This window comes from Eulemur rufifrons, chromosome 17, assembly GCF_041146395.1.
Source record: "Eulemur rufifrons isolate Redbay chromosome 17, OSU_ERuf_1, whole genome shotgun sequence".
NCBI lineage: Eukaryota > Metazoa > Chordata > Mammalia > Primates > Lemuridae > Eulemur > Eulemur rufifrons.
Genome location: NC_090999.1, coordinates 87,165,239 through 87,184,198, shown reverse-complemented (window position 1 = coordinate 87,184,198; position 18,960 = coordinate 87,165,239). Strand labels below are relative to the sequence as shown.

The following is an 18,960-nucleotide window of genomic DNA, read 5'->3' as shown; positions in this document are numbered from 1 at the left end:
CATACTGGTTTAAGCCTAGTCATTCTATTTATGCAGTACACTGTCATGTCTGAACAGTTACCATATAATGTCATACTGTAATTGCAAAAATGGAAAAAAGACTATTTATGGTAAAGTCTAAAAACTCTTTTTAATAAAAGGCAGCCCTCATTGCGGTAATTTTCTGTAAAAATTACCTCTCTTCCTCTTACCTTTTTTCCTCTTTGAAATACATTTTATAACATGTTAAGACACAATGATATTTATATCACTTTAATCTAAGTTAGCCTTTTACATGGCTGCTTTCATTTTGGATACACTGAATTTATCAAAAGACACCAAGCTTAGACTCCTAGACAATTCCAGATTTTTTTTGTCCCTTTTTAGGTAACTCTAGAATGACTTTCCTTAGAAAAGGATATCTCTAAGAACTTAAGGAACCAGAAGAAAATGAACGACACAACACAGCAACTTAAAACTTGTACCATTCAAAATGTATAAATATATTAATAGGTTCTTTGAACCTTTCATTTACAACAAGAAGTCAGAATAACTTTCTGACTATAAATATAAAAATACAGCACATGTATTTACAGTGAGAAACCTCCCAAGTTGTGGCACCAATGTATTAAGTCTTACATAATACACAGCCAAAAGCATTACACATTCATTGTCAGATATTCTGACGCATTATCCCGAAAACATGTTTGATACACAATGTTAACTTGTAACAAAGTACGGCATTTACTAGAAAAGATGAGTTTCATCGCAGAAACAGATGTACAGGATTTCAACTTTGAATAAGTCCTAGAGATATATTTTAAAGCTATAAGAGAAAAACAAGATTTATCTTTAAAATAAAAAATGTTTTATAGATAATTCATAATTAATACTCTTTATGGTCTTACAATGTAGCACATTTAGAAATTTTCGAACTCTGGAAATTTTGACCAGTTAACCTATTTGGCCTTAACATATTCTAAATTCCCTTTTGAGAATCACGTTAATGTTTTTTCAGTCCATCAGTCCAAAACCGATGAAGCAATTCTTTTTCTTTTTCTTCTGTGGTGGTTTATCCTCAGGGCTGAATCTGTGCGGATGCTGCTGCTACTGCGAGAGCTGGACTCCCAGTCTGAATCGGAGAAGGAGGAAGAGGTTGTGGAGGAGGCGGAAGATGATTAACTAGAGGAGCTTTCACCAGTGTTACTATCTTCTGGGGAGGGTGAAGCAGACGGTTTGTCAATCTGCGGGAGAATCACGGGCTGAACTGTCATTGCTAAGCTAGTGGAACTGGTTTCACTCTTAGGCCTTCTATTCTTGGTCTTCCGTTTTACATTAGTTTCTCCCATGCTTTGTTGTGATAATAATCTGTTTTGTTTTTCTTTAAAACTTTCTTTAGTGCTGCTGTTCTTGAAGTCCTACCTAGGCATTTTCTTTTTCCTGTGCATTTTTAAGTCCAATGTCAAAATTCCTGGCCAGGCAAGGTGGCTCATGCCTGTAATCCTAGCACTCTGGGAGGCCGAGGCGGGAGGATGTTTGAGCTCAGGAGTTCGAGGCCAGCCTGAGCAAGAGCGAGACCCCGTCTCTACTAAAAATAGAAAGAAATTAGCTGAACAACTAAAAATATATAGAAAAAATTAGCCGGGCATGGTGGTGCATGCCTGTAGTCCCAGCTACTCGGGAGGCTGAGGCAGGAGGATTGTGTGAGCCCAGGAGTTTGAGGTTGCTGTGAGCTAGGCTGATGCCACAGCACTCTAGCCTGAGCAACAGAGTGAGACTCTGTCTCAAAAAAAAAAAAAAAAAAATTCTAAGAATTTCTGACATCTTACATGTTGCTTATTTGTTCCAGCTTTTCTCCAGGTTATGAGCTGTTGCATGGGACAGTTTTCCCATTTTTAATGAATATATAAATATAATTTTAAAATGTTAATTCATTACTTTTTTCACATTTTTATATTCTAGCATTTAATTACATTTTTAAGTTTCTATTTATTTACTACATGATTTTATATACAAAGTTCAATAAAAATAATTTCATTATGTGCTTTTTTTCCTGGCCATTATTATTATTTGTTTCTTTGTACTATTTCAGAAAATTTTTTTCAATATAGAGAAGGGTGTTGTTAAAAATGATTTTTTTCAGCCCAGAAGTTCAAGGCTGCAGTGAGCTATAATTGTGCCACTGCTCTCTAGCCTGGGCAACAGAAAGAGATCCCCCTCTCTTTAAAAAAAGAGATATTTTCTGGACATACAATAGGTTATCCCACTGCTGTACTAATATTACAGAGATACTTAAAGTTAGTATATATGTAACTAAACTCACCATTTATCCTTCACACACCCACATTTAAAAAAGCAACAAGAATTTAGAATCTCAGCGAAAGGCATTATTATCCACACCACCGTCCTTGACTTCGTTCTTCATTCAAACCCCACTCTCACATAACTAGTCAATAATCTAGTTATTTAGATTCTCCCTCTTTTGTTTCTCCTGAGTCTCTTCATTTCTATCCCCACAGCAGCCACTTTCAGCGAGGCCCTCACTGTTTCTCTCCCAAGTTGTCTTCCCGCCTTCAGACTGAGCACTAGCAATCCACTCTCCACAGTGCCGGGGAGCTTAGCGGTATTTCTTAAACAAATCTAATCATGTCATTCCCTCCATAAAATCTTTCGCAGAGTTTTTCATTGGCTTTAGGATAAAAACTCAACTTCTTAGGATACCAGACTCTTCATCATCTTGTCCCTGCTGACATCCTCAAGTTTAATCCTCTGCTAAAACTTTATAAAAATACGAAAAACTTAACATTTCCTCTGACATTAGCTGTTGAATGGATTCTTGACCTGAAATGCTTCTTTAACATCTGACTCCTCACAGTTGCCCAGACGTCTATCTACAAACCCCTGTTTTTAGCCTTAGCCTGGATAACGTCTCTCAGATGCTATTTCCCCCCGGCAGTTGGGGTGACCTCAGGTCAAATTAGCAATACTCCTCAATTCATGGCACATTCTCATCACCGTCAGTGCAAGGTTTCTTTCATGTTTTATTTACCCATTTCCTCTATTCACTTCTATTTCCCACTCTCTACCCTTGAAGGTAACCATTTTATTATATTTAATAGGTATCTTTTTTATGGGGAGAAGTATTTTTATTACATGTGTATTACCCAATTCTGTTTAAAATTCTTCACTAAGCATTATGTTTTAAGTATTATATTACTATGTGACTATAATCTCATGCTTCTAATGGTTGCACCGTATATTACATTTTACCTATCTACTCTCTTGATGATTGATCCCCATTCCTGTCACCAGAAATAATACATCATTGAACATCCTCATACATGTCCATTTATAGATGTTTGTGAGAATACTTTTTTGTGGGGTTATGTGCTGGTAAATGTTTAACGACCTGCTCTCTGTGAAAAAAAAGTATGTGTTTGTTTATTGTAGGTTGTATTAGTGTAAAAGATATGTAGCAACAATGTACAAATAGTACTAAAATATATAACATTCTTCATTGTAAATTCACAGAGATAGTTGATTCTCATAGAAATCTTTCATTGATTTTTCCAGAACTCTTGTATCGTTGGCCAAAATATAGTTTCAATTGATGAGTGAATGTACTTGTGAGATGAATATTAGTTGGTATTTCCATTTACATTAATGAATAAAAAGTGAAAATCATGAAGACATATGTTTAAACTTCATTTTTTCACAAGCAAGCTGAGAAACTTCTTTACTGAATTAGATAATAGTTCTCAAATACTGAAAGAACATTGTGCTTCTTACAATGAATAATTATAAACACAAACTTTTCAATTTAATCTTCTTTATTAACATTTTCTTCACTGTCATAAGTCTAGAGTCAATCAATAAAACAATAAGTCAACCCCTGACTTGTAATGTTCGCTGTTATCCATGGTGTAAATATTCCAACCATCATCTATTTCAAACTACCAGAGAGGGTTACTGAGTGGGGAGATGAGAAGAGATGCAATAGCACACTATTGTGTGGGATTTACCATACAGATTGAACAGATGCAATCTTAAGAGCATACATAATCATACAATGTAGTAAAAGAATTAGGAAAGGATGTATTTTGAGTATGTATTACTGTTGTTTCTAATATAATTTACTTATTCTAAGCTTATATAAGTTAATGTTTAATAATGGCTATATTCAATAGCAGATTATGTTCTTGGTATTTTTTTCCTCTTTTGGTGTAGGTTTACTGTCTGAGGAATCTCATCTACTCCTAATGCTTCATCTTCCTTTTGAAGTAATATTTCCCAAATCATGCTCTGTACAATATGCTTCAGGGATAGATCTGGCTAGAAAAATTATTCTGTAATCAAATATATTTAGAATTTTCTGTAGGATTCATGATGCAAAGTAACAGTAAATCCTATGATAGTTGTAAAGGAAAAGAACAAAAGTCATTCTATAAAAAAGACACCTGCACCCGAATGTTTATAGCAGCACAATTCACAATTGCAAAGATGTGGAAACAACCCAAATGCCCATCAATTCATGAGTGGATTAGTAAATTGTGGTGTATGTATACCATGGAGTATTACTCAGCTATAAGAAATAACGGTGATATAGAATCCCTTTTGTTCTCCTGGAGAGAGTTGGAACCCATTCTATTAAGTGAAGTATCCCAAGAATGGAAAAATAAGCACCACATGTACTCACCAGCAAATTGGTTTCCCTGATCATCACCTAAGTGCACATTTGGGAATAACACCAATTGGGTATCGGACTGAGGTGGGGAGTGGAGGGAGGGGATGGGTGCACACCTACATGATAAGTGCATTGCGCACTGCCTGGGTAATGGTCACGCCTGAAGCTCTGACTGGGGGGGTGGAGAGGGGATGGGCGGGACATGGGAAATATATATAACCTGAACTTTTGTACCCCTATAATAAGCTGAAATAAAAAAAAAAAGAAACCTCTCAACCATGTTTAAACTAGTCCTTTCCGATCTTATTGGAGCATAGACTGTATCATAATACATTTTTAAATATTAAATCCACTGAAACTAGGTATACTAATTTGGAAAATGTTGGCTAAAAGCTATTAACTCCCCCCTTTGTAAGACATAAATCTAGTCCTTTCTTTTATCTGAACTCCAAAACTGAATTTCCAACTGTCCCAGAAGCACTTCAAGATTACATTTTCTAATATTAGGCCCATTAAATTATTTTATGTCTACCCAGCCTAGAATTCTATATCTAAACAAAAGAGGAAAAAAATAGACTCATGAACTAGGCAGAATGATGAATCACCCATGTATAATAATTTTATGTCAAACAAAAGAAACCCACAGTTAGTCTTAGATTTCAATTTTACCTTACAATTAAGATTTTTGCAAGATATCTTCCCCAACAAAGTGAAAAAAATGGTCCTTTCCCTTGAAATAAATGTGACTTTTTTTCAGTTTTCAGGAAGTAAACTCTTAATTTCCATATTATCATATTTGACACAAGAAAACCTCATAAGATCAATATTTTTAAATGTAGGAGCTAATAGCAATGTTGTATGCTTGTACATTCTTAGTGAAAAGTGCTCCCTATATGGGACCACTAATAAGAGAAGTTTTACGCCAAAAATATAAATGCACTTATGAAATGGCTTTTAATGTTTTATAAGAAACAAAGTTTCCTATGGTCATAAATATTTAATAAATTTACTATGGTTTTAGTCCATTCTTCTTTGGCTTTACATGTCCAAAGAAATGAGGTTATCACTGCTTGTGGAATAAAAGAGAAATGGGAGTCCCTATGTTTATGCATGCAAAGGCATTGGAATAACCTTAAGCTTTGCTTGACCCAACTCTGCAGCTGTGTAAGAAAATAAAGACTATGTTTGCAGTTTTGTTGACTCCATATATAACTGGGCTGTATGATAGCAATCAGTTAATAATTACAATATTATGGCTCTTGAAAGTTTTGCTATGTCAAAAATGTTGAAACAGTACATAAAAACTACTCTTTTCTCGCTATTTGTGTATTTCAACCAGTATTGAATACTATATTTTTTAAAAAGTGAGACCGTATTATAATGTATTAATCCTATAAATCTCTCTTGATTTGGATGCTTCCTTCCTGCTAATTGTATTCTTTTACTGTAATGTTTGAGCTAGCAGTAGACAGGCAAGGAATGATTAGACTGTAGTTCAATATTTAAAACTGTTAAAAGCTATTTTGCATTCCATACTTATACCCCAATTCTGTAACCCAAATTGTTACCAGAAATGTTCACTCTGATATTTTACCTCATGTCAGAAAAATAAATCATGCCATTTTCCCTAATACAAGCCTTCTCAATTCCCATTACTTTCTTCTCTTGGGCTTGGCTCCGAGATTATCCCACAAACCTGAAGCTGTCATGAATTTTTCCCTTTATCTTAACTTTTGCATCAGTTGCTGAATCCTGTTGGTCTTTTTCCTAAATGTATCTCATATGTCTCCGTACCTCTGCATCCCTACTGCCACATTTCTGTCTCAGGCATTAATCATCTCTCACTTGCCTTTGGAACAATCCTCATAGCTGGACTTTCTACTTCTAGAATGATGCCATCTATTCTAAGTGTTGTACTGTATCCAGAGTAATCTTTGTAACAAGGATATGTAATCATATCACTGCCCTCCACAAAATTCTTCAATGACTCCCCACTGCTCACAGGATAAATTTCAAACCTCTTTACCGTAACATATAACACCCTGCCTCTCTCTGTAGTGTCATCTATTCCCACCCTTGCCTTTATATGCCAGAAATGCTCAATTACCTGTAATCTCTAGAATACTCTGCTACTAAAAGCCTTTGCTCAGGCTGTTCCTCCTGCTTGGGAAGCTGTTTCCTTGCCTGATACATATTTACTCTTTCTGCATGCACCTGACAAGCTACTCACAACTCCCTCTTCCCTTTCGTCATTCAAAGCTTCATCACCCCCGTTGGTCTGTGAGGCCACCAGGACTATTCTCATCACACTTTTTATTTCTGTGTATTTTATTTCTCACAAGAAGCCCAGGACTCTCCCAGGCTTGTATTTCACTTTATTTGACTCCATTTCCTACCCATATGCCCAGTTCTATTCCCTAAGCTCTCTGGAACTTGTGACTTGTCTTAATCTCCTGTATCTTCAACCTCTTCCCTAAACATTTCCCTTACTTTTGTGCTCTAACCAAAACCTGGATGAACTCTTACCACATTATTTTTCATGGAATTTTCTCAGAAAGTAGTTATTTTTTCTCCCATTGCTCCTGTGTCACTGAGCCTGGAATTGGAATAAGTGCACTTTTTTGTTTCTTTCTCTTGTATCTAGAACATTTTTCCTCTCTCCTTCCAAAAAGCCTCCAGCATTAAAGCTTCTGCCACTGGACTTTTTCACTTGCTATCATTGTTTCTGTTAGCTACACTCTGGTCAATCTTTCTCATTTGTTGAGTACTTAATTACCACTCACTATTACTTTTTCCAGTACAACAAATATAAAATTTGATGATTTCAATATTCACGTCGATTCAAGTAAATGAACCATCCAGTTCCCTGCCCTGGTTTCTCAGTCCCTTGACTTTCCTCCATTTACTTTATTTTTCACTCTCAAACAGTCGGCCACTATCGGGCACCTTGTTTTCTTTTCCTTTCCATTATTTTATTAAAAAACTTTTTCAAACATACAGAAAAGTTTAAGGAATTTTTAGTAAACGCATGTATACTCACCACCTTGATTCTATCATTGATATTTTACTGTATTTGCTTTACAACATTATCTATCTATCTTTCTGGGTATTTACCTATCTTCCTACCTACCTACCTACGTATCTGTTCCTCTCTTGACCATTAATCCATCTTCCTTTAGGTGTATTTCAAAATAAATTGCAGATATCAGTATACTCTCCTTTTAATACTTCAGAATGAATATCATTAACCACAGTTTAATATTTGTTTGCAATAGAAGTAATTCTCTCTAACATATATATAATTATTTGTATAATTATATTCTTATATTATTTAACATTAAAAACTTATTTATTATATATATTTGTATAATTATATGTATAACATATGTGCAATACATAATTCCCTCTGAAATATCTATTATATACATGCATATATATGCAATTATTTGCATGCCTACTTTCCCACTGGACTATGATCCCTTTGAGAACATGCACAATGATTCACTTAAATCTGTATCTCCAATGGCTAGTCTAGGAGCATTTAGTAGGTGGTAATTAAATGCTAATTGAATGAATGAAAGTATCCTCATATTAGCACTAATCTAATTAGTCAGTTCAGGTAATGGGATCATTGCCACTGGATCAGTCAAATCCAAAATTAGATTACTTCCACAAAGCAGACAGGGAACAGTGCCAGGATGTCAGAACACTTAGACTGAGTTTATAGACAAAGCAGGCTTTTCTGAAACACTTTTCCTACATTTCACTCCATCCTAAAAAGTGACAAAATTGAAATTTACTGCATGAGCAAAAGGCATAACACTTAATTGCTTTCTTCAGAAGGGTATGCCTATCACTGTAGTTACATTTATTTTCTATTATGGTTAAGCAGAGGCTAACATTTATATTATTAGTTTAGTATGCCAAGAATAATCACCATTATAGTCTCTTAATACAGAATTACTCCCAGAGTGTGTTGTACCTTTGGGCTTAGTTAAATAAAACTGTATTGTATGTAGCAGAAAGACACCACTAAGGAATAAAATGTTCACATCAAATCTTGTTAGGTTATTTGGATCAGATACTTAGTAAACTGGACACAACCTGACTTTCCTTTTAGACATCTATGTTGATTTTCTGTGGTTGCCTATAGTATAAGTTATACTAATGTCATCATGTTAATGAGAAAATTAGGACTGTGTAATACACCATCCTCCCAACAATGTAATGGCATAATTTATCCCTCCTGCTAAGAGAATCAGTCAGCATGCCTACTGAACAGATGCAAGGAAAGAGAAATGTGTGAGATGCTCTGATGGGATGACACCATCCATGATACTAAACAAGAAGCATGTGTCATAAATGTGAACCTTATATAATAGAATAACACCTTTTAAAACACAAATGTGATCATAAAACCATCTGCTTCATAATCAGCTTGCAAAGTACATCTGGTATTGCTATATTGGCTTTACAAATTGTTCCTAAATGCATTTTAAAAACATAAAGTGAATACAGATAGTCTATGGATTGAGAGAGTAAATGTCCAGATGGCTTTCTTTAGTACCTTTATGAATTTCATCATTGTATTTCTTAATTACGCTCTCTCAGTAAGCATGTTAACTGTTACCATTAAAAACACATATTGATTAAATGAGTGTTTGAAGGACTCAGGTAAATGGCGGTTTTCAACTTAGTTTTGTAAGTTGACTATAATTTTAGTTCTACTTAATTACTCTTTTCTATTAAAATAAAAGAAAATATAACATCATTATAGTCCTTAACTTCAATTATGATATCATATATAATATGACTATTTTGTTAGAGAAAATAAGAAAGTTGAAACTGGTAAATTAATGTACAGCAGTCAGTGGGTTCTGACTTTAAACAGATAAAGAAAGAAAGATTAAAACTTAGTCTATATTCCAAAGACATCCGTAATTTTCACTATAATTGACATCAGAGAATTAGTTATATCTTTAATAAGACTAATGTTTGAGTTGGAAGTAATTATTTTCTGATTGAGTGCAATTTTCCTCTAAAGTGAGGAAAAGTTCTCCTTTGGACTAGTTGGAGAAAATCTATGAAGAGTTTATGTGTAATAGAAGGTAATTTTAACTATTGTATGTACTACTCTTCTCATTATAACCCTTCTCTTGTGAGAGTTTGAACTATTTCCTTAGTCAGGATTTATATTTGCATGTGTGTTTTCTCTCCTGCCAGCACTGGTATTTCTAGTACAATCCTTTCCCTTTTGCTGTCCTGGAAAGAGTGGAAGGAGTGTTTCCATTGAAATGTTTTAACAACACTTAACATCAACATTTTAAAAAATACATATTGTCTTATCCAGTGTTGGTGACAATATGAGGAGAGGACCAGTGCTCTTGGTAGGTGTGTTATACTCCAGTATTCTAACACTTTTTAGAGAAATTTCATGATATGTATTAAAATGTAAAATATATATACTGTTTGTTTCAGCACTTTTCTTTCTAAAAGTATAGATACACTTTTCAAATATACACACATACATATACTCATATGTATTCAAGGTTATTTATTGTACTTGTTTGCAAATTGTGAAAAACTGGAAATAAGAAAATTATTGCCTGATAAGGGAAAAGTTAAAAAAATTATGTCCCATTTATGCTGATCTTTTTGTTAAAACTATTTAATGCTTATAAAAGTCTAAAAACAAACAAAACAAACACAAAACTGTTAACAATATGCCTACATGCTTTTAAAAATCTGATCTGTTTTCTAACCCTGGGCTTGGATCAGGGGAGACTTTATCTTTCTATGTTATACAGTTTCATTATGCTTTAAGTATTTTACAACCAGCATATATTATTCTTGTAAACTGGCAAATAATAAAGAAAATAAATCATTTTAATGGTTTAAATGGATAGTTGAAGTGATTTTAATTTCTTTATTCCCCTTACTCCTACATACAACAATTATTAACTTTTGCATTTCATACTGCCTTTGAAATCCTCCCCACACTTTGCTATTTTAAAATTCAACCCTTCCTGTAGCATAGTTGTTACCCTTTCAATGCCAAGGTAACATTCTACATATTTCCAGTGTAATTTTTCAGGGTTAATATTTTTATTCTGATATATATTGCACATTTCTTTCTGAAAATTTATTTTTGCTCCAGAATAATTTATTTTCTGTATAGCGTCAATGTATATGTTTTTGGCGGTCTTATTTTTAGAAATTTCTGCAATGTAGTTATTTCAGTCACATTCTTAGGCATTTTTTCCCTTATTGTAGAAGTCCCTGCTATAAAAACTGTAGAATTTGTTTGTCATACAATTAAATGCCATTAGGGTGATAATAGAGACCTACCCAGAGAATGCAATTAAAAAGGAAAAAGCTAGAGGAAAGGCTTTCAGTTTTTCTCTGTTAATCATGATACTAGCTGTGGGTTTGTTGTATATATTAATAGCTTTTATCATGTTGAGGTATGTTCCTTTTATACCCAGTTTTCTGAGAATTTTTCCATGAGAGAATGTTGAATTTTAGCAGTTATTTTTAGTATCTATTGAAATGATCATATGGTTTTTGTCCTTTATTCTGTTGATATGATGTATCACATTTATTGATTTGCATATGTTGAACCTTCCTTGAACCCCTAGGATAATTCCCACTTGATCCTGATGAATGGGATGCCCATTTTCATCACTGTTATTCAACATAGTACTAGAAGTTCTACCCAGAGCAATTAGACAAGAGAAAGAAAGGGCACCCAAAATGAAAAGGAAGAAGTAAAATTATCCCTGTTTGCAGATGACATGATCTTATGTTTACAAAAACTTAAAGACTCCATCAAAAAATATTAGAACTGATAAACAAATTCAGTGAAGTTGCAAGATGAAAAATCAACACACAAAAATCAATAGCATTTTTATGTGCCAACAGTGAACAATCTGAAAAAGAAATTAATACAGTAATCCCACTTCCAATAGCTATAAAAATGAAATACCTAGGAATAAACTTAACCAAAGAAGATACCTATAATGGAAACTATAAAACATTGATGAAAGAAATTGAAGCAGACACACACAAAAAATAGAAAGATATTTTATGTTTATGGATTGGAAGAGTCAATATTGCTAAAATTTCCATTCTACCCAAAGCAATCTACAGATTCAATTGAATACCTATCAAAATGCCAATGACATTCTTCAGAGAAATAGAAAAGATAATCCTAAAATTTATATGCAACCACAAAGGACCCAGAATAGCCAAAGCAATCCTGAGCAAAAAGAACAAAGCTGGAGTAATCAATTTACCTGATTTCAAATTATACTACAAAGCTATAGTTACCAAAACAGCATGGTATTGGCACAAAAACAGACTCATAGACCAATGGAACAGAATAGAGAACCCAGAAATAAATCCACTCATTTACAGTCAACTCATTTTCGACAAAGGCACCAAGAACACACATTGGGGAAAGGGCAATGTCTTTAATACATGGTCCTGGGAAAACTGAATGTCCATACATAGAAGAATGAAACTATATCCCTATCTTTTACCATTTACAAAAATCAAAACACAATGGATTAAAGATTTAAATGTAAGACTTGAAACTAGTAGAAGAATACATTGGGGAAACAATCTAGGACATTGATCTGGGCAGAGATTTCTTGAGTAAAATCTCAAAAGCATAGACAATCAAAGCAAAAATGAACAAATGGGATCACATCAAGCTAAAAAGCTTTTGCCCAGCAAAGGGCACAATCAACAAAGTGAAGAGACAAGCCACGGAATGTCAGAAAATCTTTTCAGACTGTTCAACTGACAAGGGATTAATAACGAGAATGTATAAGGATCTCAAACACCACAATAGAAAAAAACAAATTGTCAATTTAAAAATGGGCAAAAGATATGGATAGGCATTTGTCAAAAGAAGACATAAAAATGGCCAACAGGTATATGAAAAAATGCTCAACATCACTAATAATCAGAGAAATGCAAATCAAAACTATGATGAGATATCATCTCACCCTAGTTAAAATGGCTATTATCCAAAAAGCAGGCAATACTGAATGCTGGTGAAGATATGGCAAAAGGGAAACCCTCGTACAATGTTGGTGGGAATGTAAATTAGCACAGCCATTACACCCATAATAAAGAACAGTTTGGAGGTTCTTCAAAAAACTGAAAATAAAGTTACCACATGACCCAGCAATCCCACTGCTGGGTATATATCCCAGAAAAGGAAACCAGTATCTGCACATCCATGCTCATTGAAGCATTATTCACAAGAGCCTTGATATGGAATAAATCTAAGTGTCCATCAAAGGATACTTTACCATTTGGATAAAGAAAATGTGGTATATTTATTACATATAATGAAATATTCTTCAGTCTTAAAAAATAAAGTAAATCCTGTCATTTGTTACAACATAGATGAACCCGGGGGACATTATGTTAAGTGAAATAAGCCAAGCACAGAGAGAGAAACATTGCATGTTCTCACTCATATGTGGGAGCTAAAAAATAAGTTGATCTCATGGAGATAGAGAATAAAATGATGGTTACCAGAGGCTGTCGAAGATAGTGTGGAGGGGGAGACAAAGTAGGAGTTATTAGTGAGTACAAAACTACAGTTCAATAGAATGAATAAAATTTAGTGTTTGGTAGCACAATAGGGAGACTATAGTTAACACTAATTTATTGTATATTTTTAAATATCTAAAGGAGTGGAATTAGAATGTTCCTAAAACAAAAAAATAATAAATACTTGAGGTGATGGATACTTCAATGACCCTACTTTGATCATTACACATTGTATGCCTATATCAAAACATGTACCCATAAATATGTAAAACTATCACGTATCCAAAATAATTAAAAATAAAAATTCAAAGCCTCAATACAAAAACAAAAAGAAAATTAGTAGACCCCAACAAACTTTGAAATAAAAAGCAGGACAGGGTTTAAGCAGTATACATAGCTCTTATCTCTAAGTAATTTCTATTTGAGTTTACCAAATCACTTACCATAGGCAGTAGATGCCTCGACAACTATAACTTCATAAAAGAGAATTCTATAATTCCTTAAGGAAATGTATAGAGCAACCATAATTAGAATTAGAACTTTTAGAAGTCAAAATCAAATGTTAAACCAAAAAGCTACATAAGTAATAAAAGTATCTATATATCTATCTTTATCTATTCCCATAGTTTTCCTATATAGAATAAATTTATTTTTCCTCAAAGCATATCACACAAAATATAATATATTAATGCCACTGATCAGGAAATGCCAAACATTAACTGAGGAATTCTGGTTTCAGCTGATTGTGTATATATTTATTTGTTCCTTCTTCTCTCTGAAACATAATAACAAGAAAAATGATATGTAATAGTAATGGAAAGGTCATCTTTGAAGAAGCTAGGAAACTCAGAATTGAAACATATGAAGGTAATCAGTTAATCACCATGAAAAACTGAACCAGAGTGAGGCTGGAGGCTGAAAATGATTCTGTTAAAGTTGGGCAAACAAGAAAAAGGCATATTTCTTATATACACTGAAGAAAAAACTATATGACACTTTTCTTAGAAGAACAATATTGTGAGTGGGCCGCTAGCAAGTGCCTTCAATATTGTGCTAAGAAAAGGGCTGAAGGAAAAAACTTGCAGACATACCATTTCTGCAAGAAGCATTTTACTGGTGTGGCAGAGTGAAAGAGAAATATCAACGGTGCTGAGGTTGAAAAACTTGGTAATAAAGGATCAATTTTTGGTGATCAGGGAATGGATACACAGTGGTTTATGCAACAGCAGTGAGCATTGAAGCTAATTAAAAGTAGAACCAAGATAAAATGGCTGTAGGAATTATGGTTATAGAAGAGGATGTTCTTATAGGCTTTGATAATGTAGAAAGAAGTTAAAAGTGACCAGTATCTGGATATGGAATAGGATTGTAGGTGTAAGGTGAGATAAGCATGCTAAATTCCACTTTCAATTAATAGGTGATGTCTAAACTGATAGGTAAAATTATAAACAATGAAGTATTATTTCAGAAACTCTGAAGATGAACATTTGAAGGACTAACATGTAATCAGTCCAAATCTGATGATAAGAGAAGAAAATAAGGAGAATGGAAAAATTGGAAGTACTAAAACTTGTTAATTGTTCACAGTAAGTGGCAGTTGTAGAAAATGGCTACTTTCTAAACTATGGGAATAAAAATATTTTATAAACTACCTATAATGATAAGTTCTGTAACTAATATAGATGATAATCTTCTAAATTATTAAGACAAAACATTGCCTTTCTATATATCCTAAATTATATCAAAACATAAAATTATTTAATTTCATAGATAAAGCATCATAAGATTGAATTACTAAAGGATTACTTTGGAAAAGAAAAACAAATGAGGTGACGTTGGAACTTCAAAATCAACAAGGAGCAAATAAATTAGGAAATGTACTGCTAACTCTATAGAATCTTTACAATGCTTAATAACAATCTGAAGTGAAAATTTCAAACTATATCAACGTAGGACATTGAGGGACTAGAGCGAGGAGAAAGAATGAAATATAAATATCCTATTATGGTCTTGTTCTATTGGAGGCAAGTCCATCTTGATTAACTCTAGATATTTTAAAAAGCACAAATGATAAAATTTACTACTAATGACTAGAAGTAAAATGTATAATTTAAAACTAATAGAGAAAAAGAACAAAAAATCAAAACCAAAAAGAAAAGGAAAAAAAAAAGAATAAGTAGAAAAGAGGAAACAAAGAGAAAGCATAGTAAAAACAAAACTACAAAATGAAATAGCAGCAAGAAGTACAAATATGTATATCAATAATCACTGTAAGTGTGAATATGTTAAATGCGCCTATTGAAAGAGATAGCAGCTCAGAATGATTTAAAACCCCCTAAACCCAGGTAAATGCTTATTATAAAAGATATTACATATATGTTCATTATAACACATAATAAGCAGGGGAATATGTCCAAATAATAAGAACAATTCATCAAGAAGAACAAGAAGATGTAACAGTTGGAACTTTTATGAACCAAACAAATTTGCTTGAAGTCTGTTAGACAACCTGAGAAATATAAAATCTATAATCATAGTGTAAAATTTTAATATCCATCACTTAGAAGGAATAGATTAAATAGATTAGAGGTAAATAAGATTATTAAAAATTACAACCTCAAATACTAGATTTAATCTAATAGAATGGTATGATTTTTCTCTTCTCCAAATATAGAATACACGATTCTTTCAAACACACAAAAATGTTTTTCAAAATTGTTCATGTTTAAATCCTGGAGTAAATCTTAATGAATAGCAAAAATTGTTTTCCTGGAGATCACATTTCCTGATCACGATAAAATTAGATGTCAATAGTAAAACAAAAAACAAAAAAAAAAAAAAAAGAAAGAAAGAAAGAAAGAAAAAAGAGTATACAACAAGAAAATAAAAACATACCACTAAATAACTTTTAGGTTCAATTGGAGCCCATTCTACTAAGTGAACTATCACAAGAATGAAAAAACAAGCACCACATGTACTCACCATCAAATTGGTTTTAACCAATCAACACTTAAGTGCACATATAGTAGTAACATTCATTGGGTATCGGGCAGGTAGGAGGGGGCAGGAAGGGATGGGTACATACACACTTAAAGGGTGCGGTGACCATCTGAGGGATGAACACGCTTGAAGCTCTGATTCACATGGGGCAAAGGCAATAAATGTAACCTAAACATTTGTAACCCCGCAACGTGCTGAAATAAAAAAAATTAAAAATTAAAAAAAGAATAAATGCTAATTATAAACTGTTCATAATCGAAAAGCAATATGTACATCACATATCAAAACTTGTAATTAAGGCAGTACACTCAAAAATTTATGACTTAAATACATCACAAAACAATAAGTATTGAAAACAAACAAAATAAGCATTAATCGAAGAGACCAAAAATAAAAGCAAACTATGTATATCTCTGCCATACTTAGAAGAATTTTATTACCAAAATTAATAAAAAAGATAGTAGAAATATTAAAGAATACAAAATAATCAAAAATTCCAGAAGATTTTATCAGTGAATCTAATTATTTCTTTGAAAATGGAAACTTAAAAAATCCTTTGGTAAATATAAAGAAGAAAGCAGAAAGCATAAATAATTTTAGGCAATATAGATTTAAAGGTGATTAAAAACTTTATGAAGTTAAATTATAACCTCTAGAGGAAATGATAAATTTATAAGATCATATAAATGACCAAAATTACTCAAGAATTAAAATGAGTAGGTTAATGATCTAATAGTATTTATTGGAGAGTTTATCGAGATTGAAAGATATAGGACCAACATACAAAAATTAATCACTTTCCTTTACCTCAACAATAAACATTTACAAAATGTTGAATAGAAAAATGAAATTGAAATATTAGTCCAACAGTATGATGCTATTTATGTAAACACTCTACTCAATTGAAAAACAATACTCTTTTTTATACTGCTGTGTATATATGTGTAGATAAATATAATAAATATAAAATTGTGTGAATGTTTTCATGCCAAATTAATAGTAGTGGTTATCTACAGAATAGGGGAGGAGACTAGGATAGTGGGTGGTATTCATATTTTAAAGAATATAGATAAAAATATAAGTATTCTGTTTAAAAGAAAAGTAGAGGTATTATATCTAAACAAAATTCAGTAGATTGATTATCTTCTTTTATTACTTTGCAATAAATATTCAGTTAAAATGTAAAGATGTCAAAACCAAAAAATTTAGTAAAAATTAATAAAACTCTGTTATGAGGGTATTTTATTAGGACAATGTAATGAAATTCTGAGTACTGCATCGCAGTTTTCCTTTAATAAGGTATGGGATTGTTTGTGTTGTAAATCAGGACTGTCCTAGTCAAACTGGGATGTATGGCCACCATAATTATGTGACCATGGAGCTCCAAATACTATCAGGTCATTGTAGTAGAAGTTCATTAGGTATACTTAATATTTCCTAGTCTAAACAAATACCTTCTAGCTACAGAATAATAGAAAAACAAAGTCACAGTCTATGGACCATGCACTCTTCATTTTTAGGACTAGTTCCCTGTTTTTGTCTTGTTCTCAAAGGCTAAAGGTTTGATTTGAGATTCCCAGTAAGTAGTCAAAAGTTTGTGCTTTCATTATGTACTTGTCCTCGCTTATATGAGACTCTTGGTTTTGTTTGATACAGTCTATTTGATTGATACCCAGCACAAGCTGGATCTTTATGAATGCCAGTACCACTGACCTCATACTCACACTCACCATTTTTCCAGTTTTAAATTGTTCATTTAAAAAAAAATTTGAATTTTCACTGTTTTCAAGTCACTGTTTTAGAAAATTGTTTTTTTAATTTTTTTTTATTTCAGGAAATTATGGGGGTACAAACATTTTGGTTACGTTACGACTTTGCCACATCCCCACCATGATTGGAGATGTGCCCTTTCCCCCCTTACAACACTCACCTCGTCCATTAGTTGTGAGTTTACCCACCCCCGACCCCCCTACCCTCAAAGTATATTATTACTGTGTGAGCACCTTAGTGTTGATCAGTCAGTGCCAGTTTGATGGCGAGTACATGTGGAGCCTATTCTACCATTCTTGCGATACCTCACTTCAGAGGATGGGCTCAAGCTCTATCCAGGTAAACATAAGAGGTGCTGGGTCACCATTGTTTACTCTTGAAGAACTAAAGAATTAAATATTTTTAATAGTGATATTAGGAGGCTTAGTTAAGAAGGTGACATGAGCTGGATAAGAAAGATATAAAATAAGATTTTTGACAGTTGGAAGCGATCCAAAATTTAGAGCACAAATAAAGATACAAAAGTGAGACTTCAAGATAAAAGAGACAGGAAAGGAAATTAGTGTCAACTGAGTTCTTTTTGCCAAATGCTATGCTAGGCACGATCCATATGAATTCTATGAAACTACAGAAACTGTATGAGGTAAGCTAGCTCAGTCCATATGGTTTGCAAGTGCATACTCCTTTCTTTTTATCATAATTCTAAAGTCAAGTTCCTGGTTGGGACTTGGCTGTAGTACACTTAGCCTATGAGAGAGTCCTTAGAGCAAAGAACTGGAAGAAAAGATTAAATATAGTTTTTATAACTAGTTTTTGACAATTTTATCACCCGCTAAAGAACTTGAATTTTAGTCTGGAGATTTTGTAGTCACATCACTGTCACGATCTCTTGTTGCCAAAGTAATAAGCAATTGGGGTCCATAAAGGAAAGGCAATAGAACAGAAGAAGGGAGAATAAA

The 18,960-nt window shown here is 33.0% G+C and overlaps 1 pseudogene; it reads right to left on the bottom strand.

The window, feature by feature from the left end:
* Nucleotides 1–993: 993 nt before the first annotated feature.
* Nucleotides 994–18,960, bottom strand: part of LOC138398058 (zinc finger CCHC domain-containing protein 10 pseudogene) — a 53,729-nt pseudogene continuing 35,762 nt past the window's right edge.